This window comes from Sciurus vulgaris, assembly GCF_902686455.1.
Source record: "Sciurus vulgaris genome assembly, chromosome: 1".
Lineage (NCBI taxonomy): Eukaryota > Metazoa > Chordata > Mammalia > Rodentia > Sciuridae > Sciurus > Sciurus vulgaris.
The window spans coordinates 87,626,538-87,654,201 of NC_136461.1; the positions used below are offsets into that span (position 1 = coordinate 87,626,538).

Here is a 27,664-nt window from a genome sequence, read left to right on the forward strand (position 1 = left end):
CCACATCATGTGCAATGACAAGAATGTGATGCACAAGGCCCTGGGTTCAATCCCCAGCACACACAAAAAAAAAAAAAAAAAAAAAAAGGTGAGCCTAATTAGAGTAAGTTATACTCCATGTATGAATAATGTGTTGAACTACACTCTACTATCACTTATATCTAAAAAGAACAAATAAAAGCAAAAGAAGAAGAAGAATTTTTCTGATAAATCCTCTGCAAAAATCTCAATCAAATCTTTGTTCTGGGTTTATATGCATACTTTCCAGGGACTCCTCCCAGGGTCAGTCCCAGCCCGTTGTCCTCCTTGTCTTCCTGCTGCTGCTTCCAACCAGTGTCCGCTGTCCACATGCCAAAGGCAAAACAAAATTTTTAAATGATTTGTGCTGACTATATTTTGTAGGAGAAGTCACACAAAGTATCATTTTAATGGAAAACTTCATGTAGAGGTTAGAGACTCAGTTTGGATCCATGCCGATTTTATGTATCCCCTGATTACAAGGGCTTGATTGCAATTGTTCTAGAAATAAACATTCATAATGTCTTTATTTTCAGATTATTTCACTTCTGCAAGTGTAAGTTTGCAAAAGACAGAGTTTATGAACTTTTGAAGTTACCTATTAGAAGGAACAAAACACTAAACAATTTATCTGTAGAATGCATTCTTATTCTAAAACTGGTGAAGAGGTCCCTGTCTTTACCTAGCCAAGTCTGGTTAAGAAAAAGAATGCAGAGGTGATCCAAGATGGCAGACTAGAGGGTGACTGCATCTCCAGTTGCTCCAGAACCCAGGATCCAAGAAGGGGAGGCATTGAGAGACTTGGACTAAAATAGAGCCACGGGGTGAGTCTCCCCCACCTGGTGAAGTGCTGCCCGGCGGCAGGCCCGGATTCGGGTGGCTTATTAGAGTAGGGTAGGGCAGCTAGAGACTACCCCAGGCAGCCCTGAGCACTCCTGCGGTGGGCTCCTCCCACAGGGCCAGATTCTCCAGCATTCAGAGCAGGCCCCCCGTGAGAGCCTTTCTGCACAGAACCAAGCTTCAAGTCCCTGAAACAGGGTGGCGAGGTCCTGTGCGCAGGTTGCTTCAAGGACGAGGACAGGGCAGCCAGGGACTTCCCCAAGAAGCCTGCAGCCTGGCCCCCTCAGGCAGGAAGTGCCTTTCCAGGCTAGCTTCAGGGAGCAGACCCCCCAGTGAGAGCCTTTTCACACAGAGCCAGCTCCAAGCCCTGGAACCAGTAGTGGGCTAGGGGCAGCTTTCCTTGGAAGCACTGCATTATCAAGTTACTCCAAGACTTCAGGCTACTGAAGGCAGGAAGGTGATACACTGGAAATCTACAGGGACAATATAAGCCAATAGAAGAATTCTGCAATATCATAAAGTCCCAATGATACCTGTCCAATATGAGAAAACAAGGGAAGAAAATGTCCCAAACAAACCTAGATACTATATCAATAAAACCCAATGATAGCACAGCAGAAGAAATGTCAGAAAGGGAGTTCAGAATGAACATACTTAAAACAATCAGGGAAGCAAATGAGGAGATGAAAGAGCAAATGCAGGCATTGAAGGAGGAGATGAAAGAGCAAATGCAGGCATTAAATGATCGCACCAATCAACAGTTAAAGGAGCAAATACAGGAAGCAAGAGATCATTACAATAAAGAGTTAGAGATACTGAAAAAAAAACAAACAAACAGAAATCCTTGAAATGAAGGAAACAATAAACCAAGTTAAAAAATCCATAGAAAGCATAACCAATAGGATAGAACACCTGGAAGACAGAACCTCAGACACTGAAGACAAAATATTTAATCTTGAAAAGAAAGTTGACCAACAGAAAAGATGGTAAGAAATCATGAACAGAATCTACAAGAATTATGGGATATCATAAAAAGGCCAAATTTAAGAATTATTGGGATTGAGAAAGGCTTAGAGAAACAAACCAAAGGAATGAACAATCTATTCAATGAAATAATATCAGAAAATTTCCCAAATCTGAAGAATGAAATGGAAAACCAAGTACAAGGGGCTTATAGGACTCCAAATATACAAAATTACAACAGACCCAAGGCACATTACTATGAAAATACCTAACAAACAAAATAAAGACAGAATTTTAAAGGCCGCAAGAGAAAGGAATCAAATTACATTCAGGGGAAAACCAAAAAGAATATCAGCAGATTTTTCAATCCAGACCCTAAAAGCTAGAAGGGCCTGGAACAACATTTACCAAGCCCTGAAAGAAAATGGATGCCAACCAAGAATCTTATACCCAGCAAAACTTACTTTCAGATTTGACGATGAAATAAGATCCTTCCATGATAAACAAAAGCTAAAGGAATTTACAAAAAGAAAGCCAGCATTGCAGAACATTCTCAGCAAAATATTCCATGAGGAAGAGATGAAAAACAACAATGCAAATCAGCAACAGGAGGAACTAGCCTAAAGGAATAGCCAACTAAAGGGAAAACAAATCATGTCAAAAAACAAAAATGAGTCAAATGACTGGGAATACAAATCATATCAAAATAATAACCCTGAAAGTTAATGGCCTGAACTCATCAATCAAAAGACATAGACTGGCAGATTGGATTAAAAAGAAACATCCAACAATGTGCTGACTGCAAGAGACTCATCTCATAGAAAGAGATACCCATAGACTATAGGGGAAAGGATGGGAAAAAACATACCGTGCACACAGACAGAGCAAAAAAGCTGGAGTATCCATCCTCATTTCAGATAATGTGGACTTCAAGCCAAAACTAGTCAGAAGGGATAAATAAAGACATTACATGCTGCTTAAGGGAAGCATAAATCATCAAGACATAACAATCATAAATATCTATGCCCCGAACATATGCTCATCCATGTACATCAAACAAATCCTTCTCAATTCCAGAAATCAAATAGACCACACACAATAATACTAGGCGATTTTAACACACCTCTCTCACCACTGGATAGATCGTCCAAACAAAACTTGAATAAAGAAAACATAGATCTCAATAACACAATCAACAATTTAGACTTAACCGACTTATATAGAATACACCATCCAACAAAGAATGAATACACTTTCTTCTCAGCAGCACATGGATCCTTCTCTAAAATAGACCATGTCTTATGCCACAAAGCTACTGTTAGCAAATACAAGAAGATATACTACCTTGTACTCTATCAGACCATAATGGAGTGAAATTAGAAATAAATGACAGAATAAAAAACAGAAACTTCTCCAATACCTGGAGATTAAATAATACACTATTATATGATGAATAGATAACAGAAGACATCAGGAGGGAAATAAAAAAAATTTTTGAAGTAAATGAGAACAAAGACATCATATAAAAATTTCTGGAACACTAAGAAAATAGTACTTAGAGGAAGATTTATTTCATGGGGCACATTCAACAAAAGAAGTAAAAATCAACAGATAAAAGACTTAACACTACAGTTCAAAGCCCTAGAAAAAGAAGAGGAGTCCAACACCAAAAGTAGTAGAAGACAGGAAATAGTTAAAATCAGGGCTAAAATCAACGAAATTAAAACAAAAGAAACAATCAGAAAAATTAACAAAATAAATAGTTGATTCTTTGAAAAAATAAAGAAAATTGATAAACTCTTAGCCACACTAACAAAGAGAAAGAGGGAGAAAACTCAAATTACTAAAATTCAGAATGAACAAGGAAATATCACAACAGACACCAGTGAAATACAAAACATAATTAGAAGCTATTTTGAAAAATCTATGCTCCAACAAAACAGAAAGCCTTGAAGACATCAACAAGTTTCTAGAGACATAGGAATTACCTAAACTGAATTAGGAGGACATACACAAATTAAATAAATCAATTTCAAGCAATGAAATAGAAGAGGTCATCAAAAGCCTACCAACAAAGAAGAGTCCGGGACCAGATGGGTTCTCAGCCGACTTCTACAAAACCTTTAAAGAAGAGCTCATTCCAATACTTGTCAAAGTATTCCATAAAGTAGAAGAGGAGGGAACCCTCCCAAACTCATTCTATGAAGCCAATATCACCCTGATACCTAAATCAGACAGAGACACATCAAGGAAAGAAAATTTCAGACCAATATCCTTAATGAACATGGACGCCAAAATTCTCAACAAAATTTTAGCAAATCGCATACAAAAATATATTAAAAAGATAGTGCACCATCATCAAGTGGGTTTTATCCCAGGGATGCAAGGTTGGTTCAACATCCGGAAATGAATAAATGTCATTCACCATATCAACAGACTAAAAGTTAAGAATCACATGATTATTTCAATAGATGCAGAAAAAGCATTCGATAAAATACAGCATCTCTGCATGCTTAAAATACTAGAAAAGATCGGGGTAGTGGGAACATTCCTTAACATTGTAAAGGCCATCTATGCTAAGCCATGCCCAATATCATTCTAAATGGTGAAAAACTGAAAGCATTCCCCCTAAAAACTGGAACAAGACAGGGATTCCCTCTTTTACCACTTCTATTCAATATCGTTCTTGAGACTCGAGACAGAGCAATTAGACAAACCAAAGAAATTAAAGGGATATGATTTGGAAAAGAAGAACTCAGACTATCCCTGTTCACTGATGACATGATTATATATTTAGAGGAACTTGGAAATTCCACCAGAAAACTCTTAGACTCATAAGTGAATTCAGTAAAGTAGCAGGTTACAAGATCAATGCTCATAAATCTAATGCATTTTTATACATAAGTGATGAATGTTCAGAAAGAGAAATTAGGAAAACTACCCCATTCACCATAGCATCGAAAAAAATAAAATACTTGGAAATCAATCTCACAAAAGAGGTGAAAGACCTCTACAATCAGAACTACAGAACATTAAAGAAAGATATTAAAGATAACCTTAGAAGATGGAAAGATCTCCCATGTTCTTGGATAGGCAGAATTAATATTGTCAAAATGGCCACACTACCAAAAGTGCTATACAGATTCAATGCAATTCCAATTAAAATCCCAATGGTGTACCTTACAGAAATAGAGCAAGCAAGTATGAAATTCATCTGGAAGAATAAGAAACCCAGAATAGCTAAAGCAATCCTCAGTAGAAAGAGCGAAGCAGTGGGTATCGCAATACCAGACCTTCAACTCTACTACAAAGGAATAGTAACAAAAACGGTATGGTATTGACACCAAAATAGACAGGTAGATCAATGGTACAGAATAGAGGACATGGACACAAACCCAAATAAATACAATTTTCTCATACTAGACAAAAGTGCCAAAAATATGCAATTGAGAAAAGATAGCCTCTTCAACAAATGGTGCTGGGAAAACTGGAAATCCATATGCAACAGAATGAAACTAAATCCCTATCTCTCACCAGGCACAAAACTCAACTCAAAATGGATCAAGGACCTTGGAATCAGACCAGAGACCCTGCATCCTATAGAAGAAAAAGTAGGTCCAAACCTTCAACTTGTTGGCTTAGGATCAGATTTCCTTAACAGGACTCCATAGCACAAGAAATAAAAGCTGGAATCAACCACTGGAATAGATTCAAACTAAAAAGCTTTCTCTCAGCAAAGGAAACTATCAGTAATGTGAAGAGAGAGCCTACAGAGTGGGAGAATATCTTTGCCACTCATACTTCAGATAGAGTGCTAATTTCCAGAATCTATAAGGAACTCAAAAAACTCTACACCAAGAATGCAAATAATCCAATCAACAAATGGGCTAAGGAAATGAACAGACACTTCACAGAAGATATACAAGCAATCAACAGATATATGAAAAAATGTTCAACATCTTTAGTAATAAGAGAAATGCAAATCAAAACTACCCTAAGATTTCATCTCACCCCAATTAGAATGGTGATTATCAAGAACTAAGCAACAATAGGTGTTGGTGAGGATGTGGGGAAAAAGGTACACTCATACATTGCTGGTGGGGTTACAAATTAGTGCAGCCACTCTGGAAAGCAGTATGGAGATTCCTCAGAAAGCTTGGAATGGAACCACCATTTGACTCAGCTATCCCACTCCTTGGCCTATACCCAAAGGACTTAAAATCAGCGTACTACAGAGATATAGCCACATCAATGTTCATAGCTGCTCAAGTCACCATAGCCAGATTGTGGAACCAACCTAGATGCCGTTCAGTTGATGAATGGATAAAGAAACTGTGGCATATATATACAATGGAATACCAGACTGTGGAACCTACCTAGATGCCCTTCAATTGATGAGTGGATAAAGAAACAGTGGTATATATATACAATGGAATATTACTCAGCCATAAAGAATCATAAAATTATGGCATTTGCAGGCAAATGGATGAAATTGGAGGATATCATGCTAAGTGAGATAAGCCAATCTCAAAACAACTAAAGGACGAATGCTCTCGCTGATAAGCGGATGAGGACATATAAGGGGGGGTAGGTGGGGTTAGCATTAGGGTTAGGGTTAGGTTTAGGGTTAGGGATAAGGAGGGTGGTAAGAATGGAGGTAGGAAGGACTATACAGAGTGAAAAGAGGGGTGGGAGGGGTGGGGAAAGGGAAAAAATAACAGAATGAATCAAACAACATTGCCCTATGTAAATTTATGACTTTTAATAAAAATATATAAATAAATTTAAAAGAAAAAGAATGGAGAAAATAGAGAATGAAGTTGACTCCATCCACATTTTAAAAGTCTTGCAAATGTGGATGGAATTCCAAATAAGAGAAAAGTTAATAGGAACTTTTAATTTTTACGTAAATTTGGTGAATGTTCTACTTAACCCTGATGCTGAAGGAAGTAAGAGAAATGATTTAGTAGAGGACAATGGTGAGGAGAGATACTGAGCATCTTTTGTAACAAACACTTGTAAAAATCTGTCAGGCATGCCCTCAGAGTAAGGAATGTGAGATATATCATTGCCACAAACTACCATTTGCATCCAGTGATCTTCTCAAAATATACATCCTATCATGTCACCCTATGATTAAAACTTCCAGGGACTTCTCATTGTCCTCAGAGAAAAAGACAAGAGACCTTTGTTGTGGCCTACAAGTTTCCACAGCATCTGTCTCTTGGTCACCTATAGACCAGCCTTGCTCAGTGTCACATCTAAATTCATCTCTTTCTGCTCTTTGAAGAATGCAAGCCGTTATCCTCAACAGGGTCTTTGCACACTCTGTTTTGACTGCCTGGAATGACCTTCCCTGCCAAGCATCAGACCACCTTACTTTACTTCCCCACCTCCTCATTCCCTTTACCTGGCTGTTCATTCTTCAGATCTCAAACTAACGTTCATCACTGTGGGGAAATCTACTTCACATGTTCAAATCTTGTTGAAATCTTTTATTTCCCTTTCCAGCAGGTATCTTCTTTTCAGGTGTGCTTTATAGTTGTACTTTTGTAACTAATATTGTTATCCCTTTCCCTCTAGGTTGTATATTCTGTGAGGGCATTACTATATATCTATATCTATCTCTGTCTCTCTCCATATATACACATACATGTATTTTTTAAACTCATCTTCTTGAAAGTGTTAACACATCCATGCTACGTGTTCAATAATTGAAAGCTGGATGACTGGTTGTGTAGGGGGCATTGTAATGAATAGACAGGGTAAAATGGTTTACCCCTCTTTGAATAGTACAACACAAGAAGAAGAAACATAAGAAGAGGAAGAGGAATAGAGGATGGGGAAGAAGAAAAGAAGAAAGGAGAAGGGGCACTTGCAAGTCCCCTGGAAGGCTACAGTTTGGGGTTGTTGCTACGAGAAGGCACATGGTTGTGATCTCCTTGATGTACTACTAGTTATTCAGAACTTCCAAAGTCAGACACCAGAGGTAGATATTCAATAGGCCTCATTTCATTCCCTTTTCTAAGTAGAATTGAGTCCTAAATGTGCATCAAATACTGACACATTTTATTTAAAGACTAGAGTGAATCTCATATTGGTTTAAAGAAATATTTTTATTCACAACTTCCTACATTTTTTTTTTTTTTCGGTGCTGTGGTTGGAACCCAGGGCCTCGTGCTTGCAAGGCAAGCACTCTACCATCTGAGCTATATCTCCAGCCCTAATAATTTTAATATTAGCTGAATATTTACATAGAATTTCTTAGTTGTTGAAGCTGTTTCATGAATCCCATTCATGCACGTTATCTTCTTTGATTTTCACATTGCTGAGAGGTTAACTAACATGAATACTTACACCCATTTTTCAGGTAAGAGCATAAATGAACTTGTCCTGCATCACACAAATGGTGGTGCAAAAATTCAAATTTATCTTTACTAACCCTAATTTTTTTTTGCTCTTTTTCCTTGGCAATAATTAATTTCATATCATACACTTCATCATCCAAATGGTGATGCTTTTGAGAGTGGAAAGCACTGATATTATGGAGACAGGCTTAAATCATGATTACCATGGATAAATGGGAAGGTCTGGACACCTTTATTGTCTATTCCCTTATACTTAAACAAGAGTCATCACAATGTTTGTTTCTCATAGGACAAATATTGTACAATATATTAAGTATGCCAACTTCATTGGTAGATAAACCCTAACATTTCAGTAGTTAAAAAATAAAAATGTATTTCTTCCTCACAGAAAATATAGTCAGTTCTCAGTGGAGTAGACAAAGTAGAGGTGGAGACTCAGTTCTTGTCCTTCTGGGGACCAGGCCACAGGGAGCTCTAACATCTTTCAGTGGGTGGCTCCCATAGTTTCTCTGAGAAAAACATCAAAGCAGCAGGTGGATTAAGGCCAAGGAAAGACAATGCTCTGGCTCTCTTGCAGTTTAAGCTAGGAAGTAATACCCATCCCATCTGCTCATATGCCAGGAACCTCACCTAGAAGCAAGCAGGGCTAGACAGCCCTGTTAGCAACTGAATGAAGAGGAAGAATATGGTCTTTGTTAAACAGATTCTCTACTACATGTAGTCAAGTATACTTTAAGATGTTCACTGAGCATCAGTTTCTTCATCTAAAAAATTGAAATAGTTGGCCTTACTTTATAAAGTAGAATGTAGACTGATATGCTCATAAAGCATTAAAATCTTACCTGCATATAGTACATGCCATAGGGTACAGTTTTATACACAGTGACTTCAGCCTCAGACATCACCTTTAATGACAAAGAAAATCTTCCTTTTTTTTTTTTTTGGACTGTACCATTCTATACTTTAAATAGATGGTTTAGGCAGGAGCTGCTGAAAATGAGACATCAGTATGGATGATTAGATGACGGACTCTTCAGAGGAGAAAGATTTAAAAGCACTGCTTAAGGGTGAGTGGGAAAGGAAACGGAAATCCAGGTGGACGAAGCTTTATTCTTAGAGTACCAATTCAGGCAGACAGAAATGAAAAATGCTTTGGGGATGAAGAAGTCAACTTATGGAAAGGGGCGGAAGGAAGTAATACTGATGCCAGGCTGTGAAGGGTCTTGAATGTCATTCTGCTGAGTCCAGGTATGGAGAAGACTTATGATACTGTGTATGGTCACAACACAGATTGCCTTCAAAGGAACACTGGACATTTGTTGCACATCATCCGACTTACTGTTATGTTCTTCATTACGTAACATGTCATTTATATGTATAACATATACTCTAAATGCTGAGATACAAATTCAATTATTCATTCATTTATCAAACAATTATAAATTTTATTTCACCTGAAGTACATCAGCACAGGTAACATCATAAATGATTAAGAATCTTAAAGATTACAGGTGTAATCTTCAATCCCATGTTTAGCCCAGTTGTTCTAAGCTACTTGCTCAATCTTCTAAATTCATTTACTTGTTTCTGTCATTGAATTTTCGGTCCTTAAGGAGCACGGTGCCTGTAGTGTGAATTTCAGGAGAACTGTATACAACAATATGTGTCTTTAGAGCAATGATTCTCAACTTCTGCAATGTTGACATTTGGGGCCTTTGTTTTGGAAGTGCTCTGTGCCTTATAGGATGCTTAGCAGCATCCCTACCTTCCACTGCCAGACACCAGTAACATTCCTTCCAAGTGGTGACAAGCCGGACTGTGTCTAGGTGTTACAAAATGACACCCACGCAGCAGAATTGCCTTCAGTGAGGAATCATCATTTTAGACTAATAAAATAAAATGAAATATACCCCATGTATTTTCAGAAATGTTCCAGTAGTTTTAGTGAAGATAAACTGTATGACAATTACGGAGCTTGCGTGGCCAGAGCAGCCCAGCGCCTAGGCAGCGCGACTTCGGAAGGCTCCCGCGCGCTGCACCCCACAGTGCCCGCAGCACCCGCAGCGCCCTGCCGGGCGGGTCAGTTCGACCCAAGAGGAGGGTCAGTTGGCCCAAGAGGAGGATCAGTTGGGCCCAAGGCGCAGCGAGAGAGGAGCCAAGCGGAGGTCGCCCGCCTGTCGGCTAAGCCTGCTCCTGCCAAGGCGGACGCCAAGCCCAGGAAGGCGGCGGAGGAGGATAAATCTTCCGACAAAAAAGTTCCAACAACAGGGAAAAGGGGAGCAAAGGGAAAACAGGCTGAAGTGGCTAACCAAGAAACTACAGAAGATTTACCTGCCGAAAATGGAGAAAGTCCAGCCTCGGATGAAGCAGAAGAGAAAGAAGCTCGGTTCCCTTCTTGTACAATCCAGAGGAATATTTTTTATCGACTATTTTGTAAATGCACGTTTTTTAGTAGCTCTAGAAACATTTTTAAAAAGGAGGGCATCCCATCTCATCCCATTTTTTAAGTGTAAATGGTTTTTTTGAGAAACGAAATCACTTGCTGGTTGTTTATTTTTGGGTAAAATCAGAAAATAGTGGGATATTGAAATATGGGAGGCTTGGACTGTCTTGGGTGTCAGCTTAACATTCCATAGGTGGGGGGTTAATTTTATATCCTGCAGTACAAAGCATATTAAGTGGCAGTTTGGAGTCACAGTCTTGCATTTAATGTCTTGAATATTTTACATTACTTCTATTCCTGTGTTTTTTAGTAGAATTGTTTCCTGAAGAAGACCACTACTGGTTCATTGCTGTCAGAATCGTGTGTATTCTGTAACACTTTGGGTTGTGGAAGTCTTAGTTTTCCCAACTCTTTTTAATGTGCTATAAAGGTTGAGAGTTTGAGTATGTAGTGTGTGTGACAAAGTTTTGAATTAGTGGGACCTAAATAACAACAGCATTCAAAGATACTGGTACTGGATATTCTATTAAGAACAATTTGCCTCCAAATTCAAAGCTGGAAAGTCACTGGAATCATTGAAAAAGAATCACAGTATAAGGTTTTTTAGATTTCCTGTATGTGTGTTAAGAATTGTGTGCAAAAGTGAAATATTTGCCTGTGTACTCATTTTTAATAGAGCCAATACAATCTCAAATATGAAAAAAAGAAAATTATGCTTTGTGTTATTTTTGACAAGAGCTTGTACCATTGATAAGAATAGATCTTCTCCAGTTGTCCAAAAAATGGGATTTGGTAAAAACATCTCAGAGAAATTATAATGTATTTGTGAACCTAGCCTACCATTTGTATCACCAGTTTGTTTTCATCTTTAAAAACACAAAAACAAGCAAAACATTGATCTCCCTATACAGTCCACATGTTTATTGCATTTACTGACAGTAAATTACAAAATGATTTTTAAGAAGTCCTTTTCACATATTTAATATACTGTGTTTTAGAGGTGTGATTTTTTTCCATTAATTCCCTCCGTTCAAACATGTCCAAACACAACCGGATGTTATGAAGGAAAAGAAAGCCTCGTGAAAGAGTTATGTGAAAAGCAGTGAGTTTTGAGATGACCCACTCAGTACTCAGTGGATCTTCAAATCTACACTATTCAAACAAAGCACTGGAAGCTCATTGAAAGAAAGTAAGAGTTGTGATGTCCCTGGCCGATGGCTTAACAAGTGCATCTTCCCTCCCATCTATCCCATTGGGTTTGGGTTCCTATTACTCTTCTGCATATGCCCTCAGGCATGACTCAGGTATGAATGAGACACAGAGTCTGAACATCCAGTGAGGGCAGATGCCAGTACACACAATCATTTTCAACAATGGATTCTATTGCAGAGCCACTTAAGATGTGCACAAACCTAGTGGGGCTTTCTAAGTCATGAAAATCTTGTAGAAAACATCTAAATGTTTGGGGAACACATTGTCCAAATACTTTCTCAACTTGATAATTTAAAAAAGCTTCCACTTGCCTGGAAGTAAACCAAAAGTTCATCCTTCAGCTAATTTGAGCACTGTCAGCAACAAGCATGAGAAAATATCTTAATTAGTACATCTTGGATTCTTAATACCCTTTTAATTATTCACCTTTCTCTCTCCACTAAGGGAATGTCTAATGTCTAACCGTATGCTTTAAACTCCACTCTTCCAACAGATTTTACATTATACAGACATTCAAAATAGTTAGAAAGTTCAAAATGCTATTATATATATGCTATATGTACATACATACATATATTTAAAAATCTATTCATGAGGATATGAAGGGTCTTGAATACTGTACAAATGGACAGAAGTGCCAAGAATTTGCAATGAGATGGTATTCAATACAATTCTCTTCATTATCTTTATTCTATGACTAATGTAAATATCTTGCCATTAGAAATCTGTAGTTTGAAGTAATAACATTTTTTACTTATATGTCACTCTCCCTCATCAATCATCTCAAAGAAGTTTAAGGTACACTTTTTTTCATGTTTAACAATCTTTAATTCAAATATAAAAGTTCAATACAAGCCATATGTAGGGCTTGGGATTTGTTGTTCTTTTAAAAACAAGAATAGGAGAAATGCAACAAAATGATCTTTCCACTTCTTTCAAAAACTTTCAAGAAAAAGATCGCTCATAGGGCTATAAAATATCTATAAACCAAGCCCATTTTCTCCCCCTGCCAAGTCTTAACACCCATTCCATAGTCTTAATATGTATTCCTGAATGAAGAGCTACAATTCAGCTTTGCTTACAAAACCATTTAAAACTACTTAGCACCAGATTGCTTCCTGTAAAGCCAAACAAATCCTCAACTACTTCAATCAATTTTATTTTTCAAAGAATGGGGCAGTTGCTGGTACAAAGCAATACTTAGCATTCACATACATTTCTCAGAAATGGCATATGCCATTCAAAGACCTTGACACTCTCATGCTTTCAAAGTGGAACCTCTAACCTAATGTGCATGGAAGCATGACAGCGAAGTTGAAGATGCAGCTTGCAGTCTTTGGGGCTGTGGTCCTGCCTGCACCGCTCCGCGGCTCAGGAGGAGGCTTCCTGGGCGGGCCCAGGGGGCATGGGGGGCGGGGCCTGGGGGGGCCTCTTGGCCTTATCTAGTGGGCGGGACCAAGCCCGCCGCCAGCAGCCCGCTGCCTACTCCGTGAGGCCGGGCTGCCTGAGGAACCTCGCACTTGGTCTAGTCCTTTGGCACCTTGCGGATTCTGGCAGGCGGCTGCCGGGGTCCAGCCCTAACAGGAGTCCATGGGTTCCACATAGGTAAACAGGGCGCGGGGAGACATCCTCGGAGAAGGATGGAGAATGAAAGACACAGACTCTAGTTCTGGTGCAATCAATCCCACTTCATTCTGGGGAAAGCTGGGTTTATATACATTTTTCTTCAGGCTATAATGGCAGTCTTGTGGTTAATATTAAAGAAGTTTCCAAAGCATAGACAGAGAATAGCAACCTTACAGATTATCCTTACCTAATCACAATTGTTTCAAGACTATCTAACTATGTCAATGAGCTAATACAATGTTTATTTCCTTAATATCTAAACTCTGTGTGACCTAAGACTATTCTTATTACTCTCCCGGTTAAAGCGATAGACAGGTAATCTCATGTGACCATCTCTACTAGGTCCATTTGGTTAATATCTAAATTGCTGAGTTAAGGGCTACAGGAGGGCAGTGGTCGCAATGGTTCTTGTGGCCAAGTTTTTTTACTGAATAGATTACCTTGTTTTATGTAGCTTTTTTTTCCAGAAGAGGGCATTGTGCACCAACGTTTATTATAGGGGTGACCTATTCTTTGTAGGAAGGAAGGAATGTTGTGAAACCTTATTCTTTTACCCCCACCACCTCACATAAACAAAACCATCTTTAGAATTTAACCAGCCTATTGGAGACAAAGGCAGATCTATATCTATTTTCTCCAGAGGCTTTGAGGGACTCATTGCACGGTTGCAAAATTATTTTTAATTTTGTTAGTGGTAAAGATCCATTGTTTTTCAGATTGTAGGCAATATTTTCTGGAATTTTTGTTGTATTCCCCTCATCCCCTTAAGCAATCTGTTCAGACTGAAATGACTAATATATTATCAGAAAAACACAGCAGAAAAAACACCATGCTCCGGAGCAAAACATCTGGTAATTCCTTTTAGGATGAGCCTCTGTGATCATCCTCCAGAGGATCTTTGTCAAGCACTGGATGGAATTCCAGATGCCCCACAGGCGGCTGCTATGGTGGCCGCGGTTCTGGGGCTTAGAGTCACATGGGCCCAGGCCCAGGCCAGGCAGCGGAGAGTGGAAAGCGTGGAGGCCACCATGGCCACCAGGGCCACCAAGCCCTCCGTGCTGGTGGAAACTGAACCTCTGCTCCCAGACCGACCCCCAGCCGCGTCTGTGTTCAGGGACGGTGGAGGCTGGAGCGAGGAAGACGCTTGGGTCCTGGCGCCCACCTTGCTTCGCCCAGAATGGCGCACCACCCAGGTTCATGTAGGTCTCACTGCGTTTTTATAAATGGTCCTCCCGGCGGTCTCCATGGAAGCCAGGTGGTCGAGTTACGAATGAGTAAATCTAAAATACTGTGTTAAGGAGCGTGTTGCCATGAGGACAAGCCTGAGAAATTCTCACTCCTCGTTTCAGAATCGTTCCCCTTCGTCGCTCTCTCCCGAGTGTACGTGTAATATGTGGCAATTAATGAAGACATCTTTATCCTCGTCCTTCACTGTCGCCAGTCAATAAGCATTAAAAATACTACCCCGTGGGCTGTAAAGCGCACATTTCCAGTTTTCAGGGTTTAGACAGTGCCGCTTAAAGTGCCACAAACAAGTGCTAAGTAGCAAATTCTAGGATGGACTGGATTGTGGAACTGACCACCTGTCAGTTAGGGAAATGCATGGCCCCACGTAGGATAGGAGGACTGGGAGATTTTTTTTTTTTTTTTCACTCAGTAACGTAATTTAGTGAAAACAGTGGATAGAGACGGATCTCTTCAGCATCACTGGAAGCGCCTGAACATCATTTGGAAGGGTCTTTTTAGGTAGCTCTGATTACTTGTTATTTAATCTGTTAACAACTGAGCAAAATAATAAGTAAAATGCAAAACCCAAAGCTGTCCTTTAATTCTGGGGATACAGTGTCTGAGAATCACTTGTGAACTGATTTCCTCACAACGCTATCCTACTACAAACGTTGGTTGTTTAAACACCACGTGTAGAGTCGTGTTCGCTGCTTATGAAGCTCCACAAGGGACACGGAAATGCACTGCCCCCACCAATACAAAATATAAAGCAAAATGATGAGGACTGTTCTAATTCTGGAGTAAAATCCTGAAAATAACATCAGATAAAGTTCACAAAAGTGAATAAGATTTGTGTAATAAATGTGTAATCAGATCAAGTACCCTAAAAGGACAAAGGGTTTTTAGTGTATTTAAGGAAGACTTGTCCGGGCAGTTCAATTGGGTATAAAATGTGTACCCAAGTCTCTGCAGTTGAATTAAAATTCACTTTAGAGATGCGGTAAATGTTTGTGAAGGTTCTTTTGCTGTGCATAGTATTGTACGTGTTTCATTTCCTTTTGTTTACTATGAGCTCATGGAAGGAGTAAATAATACCTAAATTTATTTTTCTGCCAGTTGGAATATCAAAGATATATAGTCATCTAATTAAATAATGACATGTTCAAGAGTTAAAAAATAATTCAAAACCACAAAATATGTATAAGAATGCACCAGTCCTTGACTTTCATGAATACGTTCTTCATACATCGGGTAAAATGTTTAACATGTTCGGAGATTAAAAGAATAAACAGTATTTATACAGAAATGGTGGTGTTGTCCTCAGAAAAAATATATTGGAAACTCTCATAAGAAAGTAATTTCAATCCTTTTTGTTTCCTTGACCAAAATATCCCTCAGGCCTTTCTAATCCCTATGCAAGCAACTTCAGAAAAGTTGATTAAAATGAAATAGTGACTAAACAGCCACCAAAATGAAATTATCGAGATTGCTAATGTATGCGAAGGTATGTTTCCTACTTACCAATCCTCCTAAAATAGCACAGGAATAAAGAGTCTATTTATCATTATAAATATGAGTGACATCCTCCAAGGTTGTCAATTTCAGCTCTATCAATACTTAAGTGAAATTGACATTGTATATCAGCATTACATTAAAACCCATGATTAAGTATTAATTTAAAATAAACCAACTATTTAATGGCATGAAAAATATTAAAAGTTAGCTAAAGTTTCATGTTTTCTTCTTTTCAAATTAAACTTTGCTTTTGTCTTGACCTATGGTAAAAAATTCTATTTGTTTTTATTCTAGTGGATCTTAAGTAAACTCATCCTGTAATTAATAGAATTGCCTATGAACAATTAATTGACTTTTTAGTTTCTAAGTTTCAATGGTAAATATATTGAATGAACAGTACCATTTTATGGATACAGGTGACTACTGAAATGTGTTCCCATGCATATTATAAGTCCTTTCCTCGAGAACATTACTAAATACTTGACCAGAAGTTCTGGGTCAAAAACCCTACCAAGAATGGTTCCCTCTAACATCTTATTGCTCCTCTATATCACTTCCTTCTAGTCTACGTGTATCTTGCAATTCACCAGGTCTCCTGGAATTCCTCATCCCTTTAAAAGCGTTCTGTACTATTGAGTGAATAAACGGTGTATTATATTGTGAACTTTCTTTATTTTGGCCAGTATTGTAACACCCTTTGAATATTTAAATGTCCACAATTCTTAAATAATCTTTTCTCATGTGCATTTTCTGCAAAATGACTTTCACAATAGTGGTGAGAAGCTTAACGCATTCTTTTGAAATGCTATTTGAAAATAACACATTGAGTTTTGCTGAAATATTCTGATACTTACTAAAAAAACCATTATTTCAGGACTATCCTCTTGCCTGGGACCACTGGTAGACAACATGGGTATAGAAGATCTCTGGTTGCTGCCTTGTTGGTGTCCTGTTTGATCATTTTTACTAGATTCTGAAGCAATAAAAATTATACATTGTACACTGATGACAGTAGGGCTTGCTTCTTGAGATTATTTAGGCAATCATAATTTTTGCACTCATAATTTTTTAAGTTATTTGTAAACTTTGTGTTGTGTTTGTGTACTATAAACAAAATACTCATATGCTTTTGTTATTTAATACCTTGGTTTTTTGTTTGTGGATCCTGTAAAAGTTTGAGAGTTCTATCTATTTTTAAATCAATTATTTTAATTTTAGGACAATGCTAAAGATTTTTCTATTTTGGAATATTAAAACTGAAGACAATATTACTCCAAGGTATGTAGAATCCTAAAACTTCTCCTCTGTGTATGTAATTTTATAGTGAATTCTGTCTCCAAATACTCTCTCATTGCTACTCTGAAGAGAACACTGTCAGTTTTATTTACATCAATATTTAAACAATAGTTGTTCAGCCCAAATGAATTTGTCATTTTAAAGATTTTGTAGATTTAACATGTTACTCTTTTTTTAAATTTGTTTCCTTTACATTTTTGTTGGAAAAATTATATATTCAACCATGACAGCTTAACCTCTGTAGATCCTAAATTAAAATGCAAACGAGGCTTTTATATTGATCAAAATTCTTCTCACATTTGGTAGAATTGTGTATTGCACAAAGCATGCAATCCTAAATTAATCGTAATTAAATTCACTTAAAATGCTTTAGTAGACACCAGATTATTTTCCTATGATTTCTCATTCAGTTCTTATTATTTTATGGAAATGTGGATATTCTAATCTTCAGTTATGAATGAGAAAATAAATAAAAGTTGAGTGAGGTCACACAGGATTAGAGTGCCAGCTCTTATACACCATGATGCAAGTCTTAATTGGAAAGCTGCACCTACTAACATTAGAACCAGTCAGTGGCTACATGTGGGAGCCTTTGGAATGGCTCACTGATTAATCAAAAACGTCACATCATAGGTCTTCTCAAACTGTACTGACTGAGGCTGTCAGTCTGAGGATGGTTTAATTTCATAAAAGCTTTCATAAAATGAGTAATTTGCAATTCAAAATTAGGTTCACCTTTTCTAATTAGGTGAAATTACAGTTGCCACATTTTAATTAAAGGTTTTGTGACCGTAGGAGTGTTTATTTGGGTGATATCAGATTATTTTTCTAGGCTTCTGAATATTGTAGCTTTTGAAAAGCCTAGATTTTTAAGCCTTTTGACAGATATCTATTTTTATTTAGGAGTAGAGCCATTATTTCTTTCTGATCTTGAAATGCAACTATGAGTGTATATATTATGGGCTCATATTCAAATATATTTCTCTTTCTACCAAATTGCCAAACGGTATTGATGTCAAAATTGCCCTTCTAATGAGCACATGATGTCTCCCAGAGATGCTATGAAAAAATATCACTGTGCCTCAAACTGAATTATCGTAATACCACTTAATAGTGCTTTTTAAAATGCCTCAAATTATACATCATAGGAATATTGAAATACAGAAATCATATACAGGAATTGCATTCCAAAAAAACAGTAGCTTGTCATTTTTGCCCCTTGGAAAATGGAAAGTCTATGGACATTTTTCTGCAAAATAAACAACAAAATTTATTTTCCTCTACCTGGCCCCCTACTCATTATCTTGAATAACATAGGGGCAATGAGGAATAGTTGCAAAAATCTGGAGTCATATTGCCTGGTGCTTAATATGGAGAGGGCCCCATCCCATAAAATGGGGCAAGTGCCTATGGTTGTAAGAATTCAGAGCTAAAACATGCAAAACTCCTAGAATATTTTTTAGCAAGTAGTTTACGCTCAGGAAATGTTAATTACCTCTCTTTTGGAAGGAGAATATGCGATTTAAGTTTTGCTTACTATCCTCTTTTAAAGTTGATTTTTTAAGATGATTTAATCTTTTATTTCATTAAAACTCCTAATCTGTCAAATTTCTTTAAATATTATTGTTTTGGTGAGCGAAATTTATGAATAACTAAATTAACTCAGCATGACATAAATCTTATCCCCATAGTCCTTCTTGGAGTTGTAATCAATATTTGCCTTTAATCAGGTAGAATTAATTAGTTCAGGATTGGACAACAGTGACCTCAAACAAAATTCTTTATGTTGACTGCATTCACTATACACTTTTCATTTTATAAATCCACTTCAATATTTTAACATTTTATTATTAAAATATGAAAACTTATATCCAACTTCTGTTAGGTTACATCAAAATATAATTGACAGCACCAATGGATTCAGGCACTCAATAGCATATGAATAATGGAATAAATATATTTTTAAGATTTATTAAGATTTATTGGGATTTAGACAGGCATGTCCTTTCATTTATTCAGTGCAGATTTACTGAGTACATGACATATGCAAGGTACTGTTCCTTTCTCGTATTATTAATTTTAATACTAAGTTAAAATATCATAAATGTTTACAAGTGACACTGCAGTTTGTGTTTTTGATATCTTGTGTTTTAAGTTCTTATATAAGATTTTTTTCACTTTATTTAATTTTGTATGTGGTGCCAAGGATCAAACCCAGTGCTTCACACATGCTAGGCAATCACTCCACCACTGAGCACAGTCCCAGTCCTCATAAGGCTTTTCATGTGTTGGATTCTACCATAAACATGAAGTAATTACTTAAAACATTTTTTTTTTTTTTGCAGTGCTGGGGATTTGAACCCAGGGCCTTGTGCTTGTGAGGCAAGTCCTCTACCAACTGAGCTATATCCCCAGCCCTAAATTTTTTTCTTGTAATTATTTGTAGGCTATTTTTCATAACATCCTATTATAGAAACCATTTTATTTAATCAAAATATTTCATTTCTCTATGATACTCCAAAATGCATTTTATAAAAATGAACAGTTACTTTCTCTTAATGAGTTTCTTGTCATGGCAGCTGAGATGCTCAATAACAATACCATGCAAAGAATGGGATTGGATTGTTATGTCAATAGGATTTTTGAAGTAATTAGATTATGAAGATACTTTGTCTTTTCTAGTTCAGAGATTTGTGTAACATTGTTAAAAAATTATTCTGAAAATATTAACTTGCTTATCTTAATCAGTTATTGTCATCTGACTGTTATCACTGTTTTATAATCTTCTGTCATATACATCTTACTGAATTGTCTTACTTGATTCTTATGAATTCACTCATTATCTCCTGTTTTGAATTTTATTTGATGTCTCTGATTTTGCTTTTGCAGATGTGATTTTGGGTATGTGCAACAGCAAACTATAGGTAACAGGAATTAACCTTATTTAGCTTAGACAAGCTGACACACCAGAAAGTGCAATTTGGGAGTTATCCTTTGTTTTTTCTATTTTGCAAAGGCTTTCTGTTCATGTATGGGTTCTTAAGACATATGTGTCATTTTGATTTTTATACAATGTGTTTGAGTTGGGCCTGTTGTCTATATGTAGAGGGTATCATCAGCAAATTCTTAGATCTGAGTTGCTGAGTGATGTTGGGGCTGGGATACAGACCTGGATGGGAATCTGTCATTTGCAGATCTATACTATGTTACTTTTTCTATCATTGTGGATGGGATAGCGTAAACAAGTGTCAGAAAATATTCTTTGCACCATGTTTTCCTTAGGATACTGAAGTTACCTGGAGAATATTTTAGTTTGTTATCCACACGTAACAAATTAAAGGTTATAGCATCCCAAGCACAGGGGAGAACTACCAAGTACAACCAAAGGTAGAGGTGCAGTGGCTCTTACCAATTTAAAGTGGCGGCACACAAAATATAGGGATGGCAGCAAGTAACTAGAAGAGCCAAGGCTAATCAAACACATGTGCTTCAAATTTCTAGGTATACTTCAACAAAGCTTTCATTTTTCATGATCTGAGTAACTGACGGAGTCTTACAAAATGGTACAGAATGATGGAGGGACAAATAGGTAAATGACAGATAAAATATGTACTTATACATATTGAATGATAAATTACTTTCCAACATAAAAATACCTACTTTTTTTAATGAAAAAGATACAGATATTGCTTTTGGAAATAAAAAGTGTTCATCTATACAGTCAGTCTATTGCTTATGATGATTAATGCAAGAGTTTAATGTTTCAAATACCATTTTATTTGAAATAATCTAAATATTTTTAGTAAGTTTATAAATTTGCTTTAATTAGGCACATAATATACACAAGTAAATTCATTTATGCTTACTGGTTAAGTTAGAAATTCTACATCCTATGAGCCTAACCCTAGTCCAAAGTAAAATTATTTACTGCATTAATCAAATACCTACCAATATTCAATCTCTTTGAAAATCTATTTCTGAACTTCAAATTTAATTTTAAATAAAATTTTGGATTGATATTTTTGAACTAGTTCTCTTAAATTGTATTTCTTCATCTTTTAAAAAATTTCCTCTTCTATCTGAACATTACCCATCATATGATGCAAATCAATCACTTACCTCCCAACTCCATGTGGAAATATTTCAAGCATCTCAGACATTGCTATAATTTCAGTCATAACTTCTCTGATTATTGAAGAGTGAATGTACTGAATCACTTGCTAATTTCATTAAGCTGAACAGAAAACAACCTTATATTGTAAGAGGAAAACAGGTGATTAAGGCTTAGTATAAAAATGATTATTTAGAGGAGGATCCAAGATGGCAGTCTAGATGGAGGCTGCATTCCTTGTCGCTCCACAACGTCGGATTCAAGCAGGGGATATCTGTTTCTCGATTGCTCACCGTCAGGCATTTGTCATCCGCCATTTGCCTGCCTCTCGCCTGTCCATCGTCTGCCTTGCCCCTATTCATCACCCAACGCTGGAGGTTCACCTCCCGATCGTCCGACAGCTGCCAGCAGATTTACCGCAGACCACCAGTGGAGAACCAGCTGTCTGCTGCTGCCAGGAAGTTCACTGTTACAGTACCTGCAGGTTTGATTACACGTGGCTGCTGCCATTTTGAGACAACAGCGGGGCCCCGTAGGACCCCTGGCCGGACTGACTGAGTCCCGTCTCTAGGATCCCTCAGCCCAACCGATCACTCCCTGCCTCTGGGACCCTCACATCAACTGACTGCTCCCTGCCGCCAGGACCGCCAGACCAATTGACTGTGCCCTATCACCGGGAACCCAGACCAACTGATTGCACCCGGCCTCCTGGATCCCACAACCACACCAAACACACCCGACCTCCAGGACCACTGCCGGACCAACTGCATCCTGTCTCCAGGACCTCCACCTGACCACGCCCACCCCCGAGCTGCAGTCCCCATTGCCAACACATTTGGAAGCCAGAGCATCCATCTTGGATAATCCTGGAAGCCGTAGCTCTGATCTTCGGGTGGGGCAAATACAATCCTGAGATGCCTGCTGGAGGCTTGAAGTTCATTGTCAGGTACCTCTCATACATCAGGCTACTGAACACTGGGAGGTTTCATTAGTATATGACTATTATACAGTAGATTTTCATTTTTCTCCTTTTTAAAAAAATATTTGTTTTTATTTCTTTACATTTCTTGCTTTCTTTTCCTTCTGTTTATCTGTTCCCTCAGAGTTGCTTTCTCCCTTATTTACATGATGTTATTGTCCCCATAGGGGCTATTTGGTCTAGGATTGCATAGTGTTTGATTTGGGTACTGCTAATATTGATCTCCCCTTAAAGAAAGGGTTTTGGACACCTATAGGGTCACTAAAGCCTATGGGGGAAATCAGCAATACCCCAGATCTGCAGCGCTGGAGTGGAAGATACATGAACAACATGAAAAAACAAGGGAAGAAAATGATCCAAACAAATCTAGATTCTATAGTAATAGACTCCAATGACAGTATGTTAGAAGAAATGTCAGAAAAGGACTTCAGATTATACATGATTAAGATGATTCATGAAGCAAAGGATGAGATAAGAGAGCAAATGCAGGCAATGAATGATAATACCAATAAGCTGAAAGAGCACCTGCAGGAAGCAAAATATCATTTCAACAAAGAGATAGAGATTGTAAAAAAAAAAAAAAAAAAAAAACAACAAAAAAAACAAAAACGGAAATCTTGAAATGAAGGAGACAATAAACCAAATAAAAAACTCAATGGAAAGCATCACCAACAGACTAGACCACTTGGAAGACAGAACCTCAGACAATGAAGACAAAATATTTAATCTTGAAAATAAAGTCACCCAAACAGAGAAGATGGTAAGAAATCATGAACAGAATCTCCAAGAACTATGGGACATGATGAAAAGACCAAATTTAAGAATTATTGGGATTGAGGAAGGCACAGAGATACAAACCAAAGGAATGAACAACCCATTCAATGAAATAATATCAGAAAATTTCCCAAATCTGAAGAATGAAATGGAAAATCAAATACAAGAGGCTTACAGAACACCAAAGGCACAGAATCATAACAGATCCACACCAAGGCACATTATAATGAAAATGCCTAACATTCAAAATAAAGATAGGATTTTGAAGGCCGTGAGTGAAAAGCATCAGATTACATATAGGGGGAGACCAATACGAATAGCAGCAGACGTCTCAACCCAGACTTTAAAAGCTAGAAGGGACTGGACCAACATATTTCAAGCTCTGAAAGAACATGGTTGCCAACCAAGAATCCTATACCCAGCAAAACTAACCTTCAGATTTGAAGATGAAATAAAATCCTTCCATGATAAACAAAAGTTAAAAGAATTTACAAATAGAAAGCCCGCACTACAGAATGTTCTCAACAAAATATTCCATGAGGAGGAAATGAAAAACAACAATGTAGGTCAGCAAAGGGAGGAACTACCTTAGAGAAAAACCACTAAAGGAGAAACCAAGCCAACTTAAAAACCAAAAATAAGCCAAATGACTAGGAATACAAATCATTTCTCAATAATAACCCTGAACGTTAATGGCCTAAACTCATCAATCAAAAGACATAGACTGGCAGAATGGATTAAAAAGAAAGACCCAACAATATGCTGCCTGCAAGAGACTCATCTCATAGAAAAAGACATCCACAGACTAAAGGTGAAAGGATGGGAAAAACCCTACCACGCCCATGGACTCAGTAAAAAGAGCGGGGGTTTCCATCCTTATATCAGATAAAGTGGACTTTAAGCCAAAGTTAGGCAGAAGGGATAAAGAAGGACATTTCATACTGCTTAAGGGAACCATAAATCAGGAAGACATAACGATAGTAAATATTTATGCCCCAAACAATGGTGCATCCCTGTACATCAAACAAATCCTTCTCAATTTCAAGAATCACATAGACCACAACACAATAATTCTAGGCGACTTTAACGCACTGCTGTCACCACTAGATAGATCTTCCAAACAAAACCCAACCAAATAAACCATAGAACTCAATAACACAATCAATAATCTAGACTTAATAGACATATATAGAATATTCTATCCATCAACGAGCGGATACACTTTCTTCTCAGCAGCACATGGAACCTTCTCAAAAATAGACCATATGTTATGCCACAAAGCAGCCCTTAGGAAATCCAAAAAAATAGAGATACTACCTTGTGTTCTATCAGATCATAATGGATTGAGAGTAGAAATCAATGACAAAGTAAAAAAAGGAAATTACTCCAACACTTGGAGACTAAATAATATGCTATTGAATGAAACATGGATAAGAAAAAACATCAGGGAGGAGATTAAAAAATTCTTAGAGGTCAATGAGAATGATGATACAACATATCAAAATCTCTGGGACACTATGAAAGCGGTACTAAGAGGAAAATTCATTGCATGGAGCACATTCCAGAAAAGAATGAAAAGTCAACAATTAAATGACCTAACATTACAGCTCAAAGCCCTAGAAAAAGAAGAACAGAATAACAGCAAAAGTAGTAGAAGACAGGAAATAATTAAAATCAGAGCTGAAATCAATGAAATTGAAACAAAAGAAACTATTCAAAAAATTGACATAACAAAAAGTTGGTTCTTTGAGAAAATAAACAAAATAGATAAACCCTTAGCTACACTAACAAAGAGGAGAGAGAAGACTCAAATTACTAAAATACATGATGCAAAAGGAAATATCACAACAGACACTGCTGAGATACAGAACATAATGAGAAGCTACTTTGAAAATCTGTATTCCAACAAAATAGAAACTACCGAAGACATTGACAAATTTCTAGAGACATATGCTCCTCCCAAACTGAACCAGGAGGACATACACGATTTAAAGAGATCAATATCAAGCAATGAAATAAAAGAAGCCATTAAAAATCTATCATCCAAGAAAAGCCCAGGACCAGATGGATTCTCAGCCACATTCTACAGGACCTTCAAAGAAGAACTCATTCCAATACTTCTCAAAGTATTCCAGGAAATAGAAAAGGAGTGTACCCTACCAAACTCATTCTATGAAGCTAATATCACCCTCATACCCAAACCAGGAAAAGACACATCAGGAAAGAAAATTTTAGACCAATATCCTTGATGAATATAGATACATAGATCCTTAACAAAATATTGGCAAATTGTATCCAAAAACATATTAAGAAAATTGTGCACCACCATCAAGTGGGGCTCATTCCTGGAATGCAAGGTTGGTTAAACATTCGTAAATCAATAAACGTGATCCATCATGTCAATAGACTTAAGGATAAGAATCATATGGTTATTTCAAGTGATGCAGAAAAAGCATTTGACAATATACAACACCCCTTCATGCTGAAAACACTAGAAAAAATAGGGATAGTAGGAACATACCTCAAGATTGTAAAGGCTATTTATGCTAAGCCAATGGCCAACATCATTCGTAATGGAGAAAATGTGAAACGATTCCCTTTAAAAACGGGAACAAGATAGGGATGTCCTCTTTCACCACATCTATTCAACATTGTCCTCGAAACTCTAGCCAGAGCAATTAGGCAGACTAAAGAAATTAAAGGGATACGAATAGGAAAAGAGGAACTTAAGCTGTTACTATTTGTGGATGACATGATTCTATATTTAGAGGATCCAAAAACCTCCTCCAGAAAACTTCTAGACCTCATCAATGAATTCAGCAAAATAGCAGGCTATAAAATCAACATGCATAAATCTACAGCATTTTTATACTCAAGCAATGAAACAGCTGAAAGGGAAATGAGGAAAACAACTCCATTTGCAATAGCCTCAAAGAAAAAAATACTTGGGTATCAATCTAACCAAAGACGTAAAAGATCTCTACAATAAAAACTACAAAACACTGAAGAAAGAAATTAAGGAAGACCTTAGAAAATGGAAAGATCTCCCATGTTCTTGGATAAGCAGAATTAATATTGTCAAAATGGCCGTACTACCAAAAGTGCTATACAGATTTAATGCAATTCCAATTAAAATCCAAATGATGTACCTCACAGAAATAGAGCAAGCAATCATGAAATTCATCTGGAAGAATAAGAAACCCAGAATAGCTAAAACAATCCTTAGCAGGAAGAATGAAACAGGGGGTATCACAATACCAGAACTTCAACTATACTACAAAGCAATAGTAACAAAAACAGCATGGTATTGGCACCAAAATAGACAGGTAAATCAATGGTACAGAATAGAGGACACAGACACAAACACAATTAAATACAATTTTCTCCTACTAGACAAAGGTGCCAAAAAGATGCAATGGAGAAAAGATAGCCCCTTCAACAAATGGTGCTGGGAAAACTGGAAATCCATATGCAACACAATGAAACTAAACCCCTATCTCTCACCCTGCACAAAACTCAACTCACAATGGATCGAGGACCTTGAAATCAGACCAGAGACCCTGCATCTTATAGAAGAAAAAGTAGGTCCAAATCTTCACCTTGTTGGCTTAGGATCAGACTTCCTTAACAGGACTCCCATAGCACAAGAAATAAAAGCAAGAATCAACAACTGGGATAGATTCAAACTAAATAGCTTTCTCTCAACAAAGGAAACTATCAGCAATGCGAAGAGAGAGCCTACAGAGTGGGAGAATATCTTTGCCTCTCATACTTCAGATAGAGCACTAATTTCCAGAATATATAAAGAACTCAAAAAATTCTACACTACGAATACAAATAACCCAATCAACAAATGGGCTAAGGAAATGAACAGACACTTCACAGAAGAAGATGTACAAGCAATCAACAGATATATGAACAAATGTTCAACATCTTTAGTAATAAGAGAAATGCAAATCAAAACTATAGTAAGATTCCATCTCACCCCAATTGTGATTAGAATTGTGATTATCAAGAACACAAGCAACAATAGGTGTTGGAGAGGATGTGGGGAAAAAGGTACACTCATACATTGCTGGTGGGACTGCAAATTAGTGTAGCCACTCTGGAAAGCAGTGTGGAGATTCCTTAGAAAACTTGAAATGGACCTACCATTTGACCCAGCTATCCCACTCCTTGGCCTATACCCAAAGGACTTAAAATCAGCACACTACAGAGATACAGCAACATCAATGTTCATAGCGGCTCAATTCACAATAGCCAGACTATGGAACCAACCCAGATGCCCTTCA

The 27,664-nt window shown here is 37.3% G+C and overlaps 1 protein-coding gene across 1 annotated transcript in view; it reads left to right on the forward strand.

Annotated features, from left to right (window-relative positions):
* The first annotated feature begins 14,510 nt into the window (after positions 1-14,510).
* LOC306639399 (uncharacterized protein) overlaps positions 14,511-27,664 on the forward strand; it is an 829,262-nt gene continuing 816,108 nt past the window's right edge. Inside the window, exon 1 of the mRNA XM_079102875.1 lies at positions 14,511-14,669. The gene's annotated coding sequence lies outside the window, so the exon portion shown is untranslated. The remainder of the gene's footprint in view (positions 14,670-27,664) is intronic.